The 15,069-nt window shown below is 44.9% G+C and overlaps 1 pseudogene; it reads right to left on the reverse strand.

Annotated features, from left to right (window-relative positions):
- Positions 1 to 1,268: 1,268 nt before the first annotated feature.
- LOC122890344 lies at positions 1,269 to 14,787 on the reverse strand (annotated as a pseudogene).
- Between the last annotated feature and the right edge of the window lie 282 nt (positions 14,788 to 15,069).

Consider the following 15,069-nt stretch of genomic DNA (forward strand, 5'->3'; position numbering starts at 1 on the left):
TCCCATGCTTGCTCGTTCTTTCTCCAAAAAAAAAAAAAAAAAAAAGAAGGAAACAAACAAACGAACAAAGAAAAAGAAACAAATGAATGAACTAAGGAAAAAGGAGACAAACAGAAAAACGAGACTCGTACATATAGAGAATAAACTGATGGTTGCTAGATGGGAGGCGGGTGGGGGGAGGAGTGAAACAGGTGATGGGGATTAAGAGTATACTTATTATGATGCACACTGAGTAATGTATGGGAATGTTGAATCACTCTATTGTGCACCTGAAACGAATATTACACTGTGTGTTATATTGGAATTTTAAAAAATATGGCAAAATATACATAACAAAATTTAGTAACCATGCTTAAGCACACAGATCAGTGTGTTAAGCACATTCACAGTGTTGTGCAGCCATCACCCCCCTGCCTCTCCAGAACTTTCCATCTTCCCAAACTGAAACTCTGTACCTGTTAAACACTAACTCCCCAATTCCCTACCTCCCAGTTGCTGGCCATCACCATTTTACTGTCTGTATGAATTTGACCACTCTAGAAGTCTCATGTAAATGAAATTGTAGAATATTTATCCTTTTGTGACTGGCTTATTTCACTTAGCATCTGTCTTCAAGGATCATCCAGATAGTAGCATGTGTTCAAATTTCCTCCTTTCTAAAGGTTGACTAATATTTTATTGTATACACAGACCGCATTTTGTTTATCCACTCATCTGTCAGTGGACATTTGGGTTGCTTCCACTCTTTGAACATGGATGTACAAATATCTATTCATGCCCTTGCCTTCAGTTCTCTTGTGTATATACCCAGAAGTGGAATTGCTGGATTACATTATAAATTTATGTTTAATTTTTTTAGAAACCACCATATGGTTTTTCACAGTGGCGACATCATTTTGCATTCCCACCAGCAATGTACAAGGGTTCTGATTTTTCCACATCCTCACCAACATGTTACTTATTATATTTTGTTTCATTTTTCTCACTCAACTTTTGTTCTAGTATGTTTCAAAATTCTGTGACAGATTTTTGATCAAGTTGTTTCCATTAAAAAGTACTGATTTAAAAAACTAATAACTTAAAATTGACACACACACACACACAGACATGCACACACACAAATGGTTCACAAAACATTCTCCTTTTCTTTTGAAGGTTTTATGAAGCACTGTTATCATTCACCAATCTTTTACTATTAAGCCTAAATGACAAATGACACAAAAGCTCTGAGACGGCTCTTCACCATTGATTAAGACCGGGGTGGCAGGTTTTGGGGATAATATTCATTTAGCTTTCTGAGCTTTCTGGGCAGACTTGGTGACCTTGCCAACTGCAGTTGCCTTCTTATCCATTGCTACGATGATACCCACAGTAACCATCTGTCTCGTGTCAGAAACAGCAAAATGGCCCAGAAGACAATAGAGAAGTTCTCAACATATATGCGCTTACCAGGAACCATATTAGTGATGGCAGCATCACCAGATTTCAAGGACTTGTGTCCTTCTATCTTCTTCTCGGAACAACCATCAATCTCCTTCCATTTAGCAAACTTGTGAGGAGTATAAGCTGTGTTACCATCTAGCACAGGTGCATATCCAGTACTGATCTGGCCTGGATAGTTCAGGATAATCACCTGAGCTGTGAAGCTATCTGGGTTCCATTGGTGTGGGTCATTTTTGCTGTCACAAGCCACACTGCCATGACAAACATTTTGGACAGACCCATTGTTGACCTTAAACCCTTCATTGTTCCCAGAAAGAGCTTCACTCAAAGCTTCATGGTGCTTTCAACCATCTTTACTTCAGTTGTAACACTGAATGAAGCAAAGGTCATCACCATGTGAGGGTTTGAGAATACCAGGCTCTGAGAATACCAGGCTCCACTTAGCCCCCAGGGACAGGGAATAACATCAATTTTGTGGATGTCCTGGAGGGGCAGACAAAGGCTTGTCAGTTGGATGAGTTGGTGGTAAGATGCAATCCACAGCTTCAAGAAGCATGGTTCCACTAGCATTGCCACCTTTATGAATGAATTTCCATCCCTTGAACCAAGGTGTGTTAGCACTTGGCTCCAACATGTCATCACCATTCCAACCAGAAATCTGACCAAATGTTACTGTGTTGGGGTTGCAGCCAATTTTCCTAGTGTAGTGCTGACATTACAATTTCCTTGTATTTCTTCTGGTTATAGGGTGTTTCAATGGAGTCTATTTTGTGAACACCAACATTTAGTTGGTGTTTACACATTCAAATGTGTAAACCAGAAGAGCATGCTCATGGGTCTCTCCTATCTAGAGATAACTTTTTTTTAAATTAAACTGAGTTATTTATTTTCAGAAAAACAGTATTCATTATTTTTTTCACCACACCCAGTGCTCCATGCAATCCGTGCCCTCTATAATAACCACCACATGGTACCCCAACCTCCCACCCCCCGCCACTTCAAACCTCTCAGATTGTTTTTCAGAGTCCATAGTCTCTCATGGTTCACCTCTCCTTCCAATTTACCCCAACTCCCTTCTCCTCTCTAACCCCTTGTCCTCCATGATATTTGTTATACTCCACAAATAAGTGAAACCATATGATAATTGACTCTCTCTGCTTGACTTATTTCACTCAGCATAATCTCTTCCAGTCCCATCCATGTTGCACAAAAGTTGGGTATTCGTCCTTTCTGATGGAGGCATAATACTCCATAGTGTATATGGACCACATCTTCCTTATCCATTTGTCCGTTGAAGGGCATCTTGGTTCTTTCCATAGTTTGGCGACCGTGGCCATTGCTGCTATAAACATTGGGGTACAGATGGCCCTTCTTTTCACTACATCTTTATCTTTGGGGTAAATATCCAGGAGTGCAATGGCAGGGTTATAGGGAAGTTCTATTTTTAATTTCTTGAGGAATCTCCACACAGTTCTTCAAAGAGGCAGCACCAACTTGCATTCCCACCAACAGTGTAAGAGGGTTCCCCTTTCTCCACATCCTCTCCAACACATGTTGTTTCCTGTTTTGTTAATTTTGGCCATTCTAACTGGTGTAAGGTGATATCTCAATGTGGTTTTAATTTGAATCTCCCTGAAGGCTAGTGATGATGAACATTTTTTCATGTGTCTGATAGCCATTTGTATGTCTTCATTGGAGAAGTGTCTGTTCATATCTTCTGCCCATTTTTTGATATGTTTGCCTGTTTCGTGTGTGTTGAGTTTGAGGAGTTCATTATAGATCCTGGATATCAACCTTTTGTCTGTACTGTCATTTGCAAATATCTTCTCCCATTCCATGGGTTGCCTCTTTGTTTTTTTGACTGTTTCCTTTGCTGTGCAGAAGCTTTTGATTTTGATGAAGTCCCAAAAGTTTATTTTCGTTTTTGTTTCCTTTGCCTTTGGAGACGTATATTGAAAGAAATTGCTGTGGCTGATATCAAAGAGATTACTGCCTATGTTCTCCTCTAGGATTCTGATGGATTCCTGTCTCACATGGAGGTCTTTTATCCATTTTGAGTTGATCTTTGTGTACGGTGTAAGAGAATGGTCGAGTTTCATTCTTCTACATATAGCTGTCCAGTTTTCCCAGCACCATTTATTGAAGAGACTGTCTTTTTTCCCACTGTATATTTTTTCCTGTTTTGTCGAAGATTAATTGACCATAGAGTTGATACCTAGAGATAACTTGCTTCAAATTCACCAACACCAGCAACAACAACCAGGACTGAATGGACACTGTGAAATGTGCTTGTAATCATGGTTTTGATAAAGTCTCCATGTCAAGGGGCATCAGTGACAGTCAGATGATCACATAACACTTGCTGATCTTGAGTCCCTATAGGGTAACATCAGTAGTAAGACCATGTTCACGTTCAGCTTTCAAGACCTAGGCATACTTGAAGGAGACTTTCTCATGTCAGCAGCATCCTTCTCAAAAATTTCAGTGGTTTTTTTTGTGAATCCCAACACATTCATAGATCAAATGGCTAGCAGTAGTAGACTTGCCTGAATTTACATGTCCAATGATGGCGATATTGATAGGAATCTTTTCCTTTCCCATTTTGGTTTAAGTTTAGGGGTGGTTTTCATGACACCTATGCTCTGGTGGCCAACTCATGAAAAATCTGTTTTTTTTTTCTCTTAATAATAACCATCCTAATGGGTGTGAAATGATGTCTCATTGCGGTTTTGATTTGCATTTCTCTAATAATTAGTAATGTTGAGAATTCTTCCATGCACTTATTGGCTACTTGTATATCTTCTTTGAAGAAATGTCTAGTCAAGTCCTTTGCGTGTTTTTTGATTTAGGTTGTTTGTTTTTTGTTGTTGAGTTATAGGAGTTCTTTATATATTCTATACATTAATCCCTTATATGGTAAATAATTTGCAAACATTATCTCCCATTCTGTGGGTTACTCATTTACTCTCTTGATAGTGGCCTTTGATGCATGAGAGCTTTTAATTTTGATGAAAAGTTATCTATTTTTGCCATTTTTTTTGTGTGTCATATCTAACTACATTACTTCTTATATCATGTAGGAGAGAGTCACATTGTTATGCTAAGCTTCTGGGATAATGTTGCAAGTGTATGTCTGAGCAAATCTACTTTATTATTCTCTTGGGTTAATTAGACATATGCCAAGCTTCAGATCCTTGTAGCTTCCCTTCTGAATTTTCTTATATGTATCAATGTTCTCATCAATCTTCTAGTTCTCAGGACTAAAAATAGTCATTCTTGACTACCTGTCCCTCTCTCTTCATAGGCAGCTACAGAAATGGGGGAAATTGTTTCCTTTATCCTCCTGGGCAGCTAGGCTACATTTCCCAGCCTCCTAGCAGTTACATTAATGAGCTCTGGCCAACAACACATGGGCAGAAGGGATGTTTACTAATTTCTGGGCTGGCAGTAAAAGCTTCTATAAAACCCTCTGTGCTGTCTCTCTTCCCTCCTCTTCCTGTTGTATGTGGAGCAGAGGCACATCTGGTGAGAACAACGTAGACTATGTTAGATTAGAGCCACAAGGCAGAAGGGGCCTGGGCCAATGAAGGACTACATGGATTAAGTCTCTCCAAACACCGCATTGTACTGAGGTGAATGAGAAATAAACCATGGTGTTAAGCCACTTAGATTTTGAGGGTTTTGTTACAGTAGCTGGCCTATGCAGACTGATGTCCCAACAGTTCCAAAGTCTCGTCAGGCCTATCTTCATAATGTGTCTCCGTGTCCCCTCCTTCCCATGCCTGTTTAGACTATCTTAGTCTCTTTGCTGCTCCCCTCACCCCTGAACTACTAAATTCCTAACACGGTTTATTAACTGGATTACCTGCTTCTACTAGTTCCTCCTCTAGTTCACCATTTATGCATACAGAAAATAAATATTTCTAAGAGGATAAATGTTTTATATACGTATGTTTACAGTCCTGTGTTATCCAGGGCCTTTCCCCAAAGGATGCCTTCTTTCCTCTCCTACCCTCACCCACAGAACATTCAGCATTCTTCATGGATTCATCCTTGTGTTCTTTGTTTTTGTTTTTGTTTTTAAATCTTGGCTCCATATATTCCTCTTCCTATCTCTTTAAGACTTAACTTCCTTCAAGTTTAAGTGGTTTTCCCTTCTCCAGGGGGCCTTCTATGAATTCTTGTCTTCCTCTCTGTCTCATATCCTTGGCACTAGACATATGTTACTCTTTATACATACAGTTCCATGCTTAATGAATGTCTTCAGCCAGAATTGAGATTATTTACTTTGGGTTCGTCAATGGGATATGTGAATCTCCTGAAATTATGTTCCAAAGTCTGCGTATGCGCACACATACATTTTGTTTTGAAGCAGGGCTGAACTTACTGCCTTCACATGTCCCGTGCAGTGTTGCAAGTTCACGAGACTGGGATACCCGTTGTCTCTAGAAAACAATTCATAAAACAGTTATCAGAGGTGAGAAAAGCTTGGGTGGAGGAGGCAAAGTCAGCTTACATAGGAAACCCTTTGTACTCTTCTTGCTTTGACAGTGACCACTGCCTGCAGAGCTTCCAGGGAGAGGGGTCAGGAACTCCTGCCATAGAGTGACTGCCTGTCCCTCGCACAGCCCCACATTCACCTCATTCCCTTTGGTTCACACAAGGCAGGTGGTTTGTGGAGAAGACTATAATGGACCAGAGACTATTCCTTAACCACCTCTGAGCTGCCCGGGGTAGGGGGTTTGTTCTTGCCAAATGCTGGTGCAGGAGAAAAGCTCCCCTGTTCCTGGTCATTCCTCTGAGATAACTCCATGCTAGTCAGCAGCCCGTCTTTCCATTGCTTATCACCATATTCATATGGAGTCTCTCTAAGATCCTATGATCTAGGCCCGGTGGCCTTTGATGCCTGCCCTTCCCAAGGGAGCCCTGGTACAGCTTCGCTGGACCCATCCCCTCTGCAGCTCTACTGTTTGCTCAGCACCCAATCTTGGCAGCCAGCAGAGTGCCTTGCTAGCTTTTTCCCTCTACAGCTCTTTGAATGTTTAATAAATTCTTAATTAAAAGCCGGGCACCTCATCTATTTCTGTCAATTGCTTTTCTGTTGTGAAGAAAAGAGGCCTACAGGAGGTAAATGTCAACCCTGTAGCCCGCCCTCCTGTCACATACACAACTACACACCTGCATGCATGTGCACACACACACACACACACACACACACACACAGGGCAATAGGACTCGGTGCTCTATTTACATAATTCTATTGACATTTTGAGGCTAAAATTATGTATGCTACTTTAATTTGCTGTTAAATTAAATTATGAATGTTTGGAATGTAGTAATTTCTTTTGTTCTATGAACAGATTGTTTTATATATCTGCCTATATTACCAAGTTATTAATTTAATGATTTCATAATAGCAGCTCATTCCTCTGGGTAATATAAAGGCTGAAGTGCATGCTCCATACAGCACAGGCAGACGCTGTTTGCCCTACGTGAATTGAAGGTTTTAGGAATAAAGATATTAGTTTTGGCAGGATGTTTAAGTGTGCATAGGAAAACTGGAGGGAATGTGTCAGGTCAGCTCCAGCTTCCCAATCTCATTTAAAAAGGCAGGACATGGTCCATTGCCCATGAGACCAAATGAAAAATAATTTTCTTAAATAAAGTCAAACACCTGGCTGATGGTGGGCAAGTCTGAGAGCTGCTGCCTGCCCATTTGCTCTCGCAGCTCTGAACACAGTGCAGCTTTATCTGGGCCTTTCCTCTTGCAGGTCTGTTGGGCTGTTAACCCACCGGCATCCTGGCAATGTGCTGCCATGGTGACATGGCATTGGCTTCATCATCCCAGTCCTTGTGGGGAGAGAGCAAAGAGTCAGCTGTAGTGTGGCTAGGGGAATGAACCTGCAGTATGGATTCAGAGGAGACTTCCTCTAGGACTTTTGGCTTGGGCTCTCTGAGCCTCACTTCCCTAATCAATAAAATGGGGGTAATGATCAATTCCCCAACCAATTCTGCAGGAGTCATGTGGTTCAAACAACAAATGAGATGAGGATGAGAAAATGCTTTGTAATCAGCAACAGACAACTCTGGGAGTTGCAGCTATGAGGGATGTGGGAAGGTACCTCTAATTACTCCACATAATGATAGAGCGACAATCTTCATAATTCCCCCATAGCCTCAGGCCACTCACTGATTTCTGGGCCTCCTGTTGAGGTTACTCCTGTTCATACCTAAAACTAGGTGATTTCCAAGTTTCTCCCACTCCTGGTAGCTTTGGACTCTATGAGTTTTTGGGAGAAACCACCAAAACGTTTCATCTTCGTTGGAAAGCCAAGATGAAGGTAGAGCCATATAAGGAGTTACGGCACATCTGGTGGTTCAATAAACATTGAGCACCTCTGCTTAATGAGTACTGATTTAGAGCTCAAATACGTTGGTCCCTAACACAGGCACTGAGGTGATGGTCTCATGGGATTCAGATGTCTGAACAGGTGTCCATGTTATCCTGTGGTGATGGGGACATGTAACCTTCCCAGACTGGGGCCAGGAAAGGGAACAGGAAGCCTGGGCTAAGACCTCAAGGTTGGCCATAGGTCAGCATGCAAGGAAGGCATGAGAGGTGGGAATGGCAAAGGCGTTTCAGGAAGAACACATGAGTGAGGGAGGTAGGAGAGAACAATGCAGCATAGCTGGGCCATCAAGCCTGGGGTTGCAGGAAGAGGAATGCAGGCTGGAGAGAACAGCAGGGCCCATATCTGCAGATATGGAAAGGCTCATTAAGCAAAAGGCAATTGGGGATCCACTGACGGAAAACATATTGATAGTGCTTTAGAAGGGACAACATGTTTGCCGTGGGGAGAACAATTTGGAAGGCCGAGAGGCCAGTTAGGTGGCTATTGCAGTAATCAAGGGGGCAGACAACGAGGGTCTGACTTAGGTAGGTCAGTGCAGCGGGGGCAAGTACACAGATGCAGGAGGTGCTCAGAAGGTAGAATGGGTAAGGTCTCCCTCCACTAGGCTGTCAGTTAGATGAGGAAAAATATAGGAGAGCTGCAAAGGTTCAGCTAACAGATATCTTGGAAGTGGCCCTTTGCCCTACAGTTTAGTCCCTCTCTGCCTCTTCCATCATTTCTCAAAAGGAAACTCAGACACCAACCCCTCGTCCTATGGCCGGCACACACTGGCACACACGTAAACCCATTTACTGGGTTGCACACAAATACACACGCTCATCTCTGACTTCTCTGTGTGCTCAGTAAGGGAGGTAAAAAGTACTTCTCTGCAGAGCTGACAAATTGCCAAGTCAAAAACAGGGTCACTGCTTTCACTTTTTTCACTTGCTTTTTTTGTCTTTACATGTCACCTCTATGAAATATTCTTGATTTCCTCAAGAAAAAAAATGAATTCCTTTGTTTTATGCTGTGTCTACAGCCTTTGTTATTGTCTCTTTTTCAGTGTTAGTTTCATTGACACAGTAGTGTGTCTTCATCATTTCTAGATTCCCACTGCCTAGTACCATGTCACTTTTGAATGACTGATGAGAAATGGACCCCAAGTGCACTGGACCTAATCCCTCATGAGGGGAGTTTTGGAGTATACTTCCCAACTTCCCTTGGCAAAACCCTGGATCTCCTGTTTTGAGATGTGAGATACTAAGTTACTAGAATCTGGTGCCAAGCATCCTACCCAATTATAGAGTTTGGGAGCACGGAGAAGAATTACAAAGTGGTTGCTTTTTAAATGTAAATTGATGTTGGCTCACTCATTAGTTGGAGTTGGGAAAGGTGGAGACAGAAAGGGAAAGAGGAGGTTGGCTTGGCTTAGGTGGGAGCGGGTAGTAGCTATAAAAGAGGGAAGGGATGCTTGCTTAGGCACAAGACAGAGAAATGGTGAAAAATAAAAAGGGCAGGGAAGGTGACAAGGATGGTGTGAAAGAGCTCTGGGTGACCCAGGAGTCAGAGCTGGAATGGAAGTTGAGCAGTTGAAGGTGATTTTCCCAAGCACAATAAGGGAAGAAATCAGTATAGGCTCTGTCAACCAGAATTCAGGAGGATGGAGGTCAACTATACTGGGAAATCAGGGGAGAGCTTGGACTGAAGTATCCATAAGTACAAGACATGCTTGTTTTGTTAATGGCTATGAACCTATGCTTGAAGCTGGTGCTTCGTAGGTCAATAAAAGTTGAATGAATGCTAAGTGTCTGAGAACCATGCAGAGGTGGAGAAGTGTGTAGGCTTCTGGATCTGGATCTGCATCTCAGGACTGGCTTATAGGCAAAGGAGGATAGAGGCAGATTCACGCTGCTGGGTTGCACTTCAAGACATTTTCAGCCAGATTCCAAGAATCCTTTTGGTGGTAAATTATTGCTTCTATGCTATACATCATGTACTGAGAGAATGTTGATTCAGAGGCCCTTATAAGAAGGGCTCTGGGCAGGAATTGGGATTAAGGCTGTGGGTCAGGGTCTCCTCAAGAAGGGGGTAGAAGTGGAGTGGTCATCAGGGAAGTGTAGGAAGCCTTTATTTTCATTGCAAAACATAGGGTGTCTTTTGTGCCTCACCAAAATTCCACCTCTGTGGGTGACAGTGGAGGTGGTGGGGAGAGTTTAGGTAGAATCCAGAGTGAAGAGTATTTGCCTTTCCACTGTCTCCAAAGAAAAAACTGGAAGACTTGTGGAGGCCATTTAGAACACCTCAAAATCTGGAGCCCTGGGCTATTTAATGTTTCCAGCAATGAACTAGATGATGAGACAGAGCACGCTCATTAATTTCATAGATGACACATAGCTGAGGCTGGAGGGGCACCTTGGAGGATTGGATTAGAATTCAAATGGACTCCAGTAGGTCTTAGAGATTGGTCACAAACCAACAAAATGAGATGCCAGAAAGACAAGGGCAAAATGAGGAAAAAGCAGCCACATGAATGACGAGGAGGAATGGCTTGCTGGGTCACAGCCCTGCCTGAAACCTGAAAACTTTCTTGGCGTCCCCGCTTCATTCATCATGGCTGACATTTGCACACAGCTTACAATGAACTCACACAGTTCTCTCCTTTGAGCCTTGTGACAACCCTCAGAGAGAAGAATTGCTGTGAGTAAGTTCATGGGGCTTCAGAGATGTTAAAAACTCTGCCCAAGACCACACAGCTGATAGGTGTCAAAGGACGCAAACTGACTTAGCACTTTGCAGTACTCATCTGACACTTAACCTCAAAGTGCCTTACCATGTCATCTGATCCTTGACCTCATTTGGAACCAACTTTCCCTGCTCCTTCCACTTGCCCTCAAGCCAGCCCCCATTCCCTCTCTGGCATCTTATTCTTTGGGTAGCCAAGATCCTGGGGTGCATCGGTTCAACACAATTATCAGTACCCATGCTTATCAAGAACCTCGATTCATTCCCTTTGACTAGACTCACCCTGATGACTTTCGCATTTTGGTTCAATCCAACTATGCTTACCTGGCTTGTTCAGAGACCCTGGAGGGAATTATATTATTGAGTGGGTGGAGCCACTACAGATCCACCAGCCAGGCCCTCAGTTCTCTGGACAACAGCCTTTATGTGTCTCTGGTCAGCTCACTCTCCTCAAGGTCCTCACCTCATTACTGGCCCTTTTATTATTGTGATGATTCTATTCCAGACAAGACGGGGGTTATTTGGCCTAAACTCCCCCAGCTCCCTCTTCTCATTATCTTTGAATCCACCTAAGTCTGCATCAACCCTCACCTTCTATCCTCTTGGCTCAGGGCAAGGAACGGTTTTCCTAGTCAGTCACTCATGTCTGCTGTGTCCACAACCCTCCCTGTCTCACCTCTTCTGGCACACACTCCCCCAGACCCCTGCTTTAGAGGTTCCTCCCTCCTTGTCCTCAAATGTGCTCCAGCTGGGGCCAGCTTATAACATTCTCCATAGAGGGGAAGGCGGGTGGGAGAGGCACAGACTCCTGCTACTGGTGCTAGGGAGGTTCTGGTTCTTGGGTTACGTGAGTGTTCATGGGCTCCTTACATATATCCTATCACAAGTAGTCACTATTACATAATTTAAACCATCAGATTTGATGAAAATAGCTCTCTTTCCACCACGCTACAGCACCTTGCTTTTCCATTCCTTGTGAAGTTTGTAGAAGACAACCTAGCTTCTCATTTCCAACTTCATTTCTTGTTTCCTCTTTAAACTACCATTCCACGGACAGGAGACCCTCCTGACCCCCCATATGTCTCTGTGCAGCCCACACCTCCCCTGCCTTCCCTGTTGGATGAATTGCTCAGCTACTCATCTTCTGAAGCCCCTGAGACCTAAGCCATTACTCTGTCCTGCTTCTGTCCCCCCTGAGCTCACTGCCCAGGATCTCCTAGGAACTTTGCTGGCTCCTCTTCTTCTGCTGAGTGTGTTCGTGTCTGCAATCTCCCAGAGTCCTGTCTCAGTGTCTCCTTTCTCTTTCTTCCCACCCCTTCACCAGACCAAGGTTCTCCCATGGGTTCACCTCCACCCACTCCCATGCTTATTGGGCTGCCATGAATCTCTCCTGCACCACAAGCCCTACTCAAACCACCACCAAGTAGCTTCCACCCAACCTGCCTCTGACTGGGCCCATTTAATTGCCACTTCCAGTTTTCTCTCCTTCTGGGTGCCAGTTCCTAGGAGTTATCTTAGATATCTCATCTTACTTTCCCCACATCAGATTGGGGCCAGATTCCTCCCCAGAGTCGTGGTCTCTGTTTGTGGTCATGGTCTCCTGATCGATCCTCCTGTCCTAGCCTTTCAGAGCTGATCTTGCCAACATGCAAAATGGTTACTCCCTTCTGAAACTAATGATGTACTGTGTGTTGGCTAACTGAATTTAAATTAAAAAAATCCCCTGCTTAAATCCTGGAATTCCTCCCTGTTACCCACAGGTCTGAGTCCAGATCCCGTAGCTCATGCACACCTAACCTGATGCCCTCTTCCTCTTGGGTGGCAATTCCTGCTCTTGCTGTACTTGGCTGTTTTCGGGTCCCAAAGACACCAGTCTCCTTAACCTCTGTGCCCTATCACATGCTGTACCTATGGCTCGGATGCCCTTCCCCTCATTTGGCACCTGGGAACTGTTACTGAAATGCCCCTGCTTCCCACTGTGGGCAGCGACACCATGCAGTCATTAAGAGTGCTGGTCCTGGGGCACCTGAGTGGCTCGGTCAGTTAAGCATCTGCCTTCTGCTCAGCTCATGGTCTCAAGGTTCTGGGATCGAGTCCTGCATCGGGCTTCCTGCTCAGCATGGAATATGCTTATCCCCTTCCCTCTGCCATTCCCTTTTTTTCTCTCTCTTTCAAATAAATAAATAAAATCTTAAAAAAAAAAATGGAGTGCTGGTCCTCAAGTTGCACCGCTGAGGCTCAAATCCTGGTTTTGGCCCTTCCAGCTCCATGACTTGGGTCACACACCTTGAGGCTTACTCTCTTCTTCTGTAAAATGGAAATGAACAAAGCGTCTATTCTGTAGGATAGTTGTGAGGATTAACTAATCCCTCTGTTAAGCACTTGTCCTAGTGCTCAGCGCACAGAAAGTTCTTTCTGGCCCTTAATAATGCTGGAGGGGTCCTGTTCATCCTCCAAGACACAGGTCCAATGGCACCTGCCCTGGGAAGATGTCCCTGACCTTTCAGACAGATTTAATTTTACCAGTTGTTGATTCTGAGACTCTAATTATGAGTGTTTATCTCTCCAAATACACCGTACATTATTTGTATTATAGTCCTCAGGATCTGACATGGTGTTTAATGTTCGATGAACCCCTCACTCACTGCTCAAAGAGGCTTAGTTACTTAAGGGCTACTGTGATTCTGGACACATTTTCTGATCCAATTTGCTCACGTACAAACTGAAGTCACTGTGAAAGGGATGTTGCATTCTGAAAGGGAGCTCTTAATTTGGAGGCAAAATTTTTATATGAACCGAGATCTCTAAGTGATCAGGATGGAATGGGTAGAAATTAGGCCTAGTCAGAAGAATGTACCTAGCTCACTGGGAGTGCGCCCGTGGACGAGAGTAGGAAGCTATTCCACAGGGTGCGTGGGAGCGTGTGCGTGCCTGTACACTCTGGCCATGCTCGCTGTGATGGGTTGCTGAGAGTTGTCTTACTGCTCTCTGCCCAAGCAGCTGGTCATGGGTAGCTAGCTGCAGCTGGCCTGGCCTGCCTCCCTAACAATGATCTCAAGGGGGCAAAAGTCATGTTGCTGCAACAAAGACCAAAATGCCAGACCCTACTAGCAGGCATGCGAGAGTTTCCCCGGATAGACAGGCAGGCTTTGTGGGTCTCCCAAGCACACAGGGCTTGTGTGCTGCCTGAAGGGCTGCCAGAACATTCTTGTGCCTGGGCTGGGCTGGGAAGATGCTGATGCCAGCCCCGGGCGGGTGCCGATCCCGCCTCTGCCTCTGCAGGCTGGGGTTAGCAGGACTGCGGGCTGAGGCTCTCCACCCCAACTTCCTGGGTGGAGTAGGAGATGGGGTAGAGACTCTTTCAGGGAATGCCGACTCTTGTCCACAGCCAGGATCCGCTCTGCGAGGCTGTGACGTATTCTGCCTTGCCAGCTCCTGGTCTGCCTGCTGTCGGCTTCGGGGTCTCCTCTGTAGCCTACTTTAAGAGTTCTGAGTGTTCTCGACGGGAGCTACAGAACCAGCTAGGAAAACAGTCCTGCTATTTGTTTTCTGGCACTCCACCTATCTCATGCCGTGACTGCTTCCCATCCCCCTGGGGCTGGGCACTGGCACTGGCCCCCCCCGCCGGCACTGGCCCTTCCTTCATGGCCTTGTTGGAATTTTGTGACCTGCCTGCAGATGGCTTCTTTGGGACCACCAACGCTCAGGACCTTTTTGAGTCTCTGTCTACCACCTGCACAATGGAGGTTCCAACTGCATTCCCAGAGAAGGCCTGGACCTCATCACCTCTTTTGGGTAGGGGCAGTTTGGACATTGAACTCAGTCCTTGCATGCAACTCATCTGACATTTTCTGCTGTTTCTCCAGCATGGAACTGGCTTCACTGCTCCCTGACACTCAGGCACAGCCTACCTTCTGGTCTGTAACTGACCCAGTAGGCTTGTGTAGCGTAGTATAGCCTGGACTGTGGAAGACATGGCCATGAATTCCAGGCAGGAGAACACAAGAGGGAATTTGGGGCTTCTGGGTAAAGGGACCTGTCCTGAGAGGGAAACGGCAGTCTCAGCTGCATTCCCACAGCTGCCAATTAACTGGGCAAGGCGTTGAAGGCTGTAGGAAGAGGAGGAGTGTGCCCCGAGGCCATCCCAGATGCCCACCACAGCATTTGAAGCTGTGCCATGCTCAGGCCTGGCTGACTTGTCATCTTCCATGTGGCCTTGCAGGATGAAGACGTTGAAGCTTGCTTCCTCCTAATGACCTTCAGCAGAGAACCCAAGTCAGCTTCTGAGGCAGACATGTCCCCGCGTCAGCCCTGCCACCACCCAGGCAATTAACTGCTGCTGTAATTCTGGGTTTCTGTCCTCATGGGCCCCCCTTCCCCACAACCATGTTGAACAAGAGTCTGTATAGGAGAAGGGAAAGTGACTGTCTGGTCTGGCAGTAGAGGTGGCCAGGCTGAGAGATGACAGGAATCTGAATGGAGGGGCTGTTTG

This window comes from Neovison vison, chromosome 11, assembly GCF_020171115.1.
Source record: "Neovison vison isolate M4711 chromosome 11, ASM_NN_V1, whole genome shotgun sequence".
Classification (NCBI taxonomy): domain Eukaryota; kingdom Metazoa; phylum Chordata; class Mammalia; order Carnivora; family Mustelidae; genus Neogale; species Neogale vison.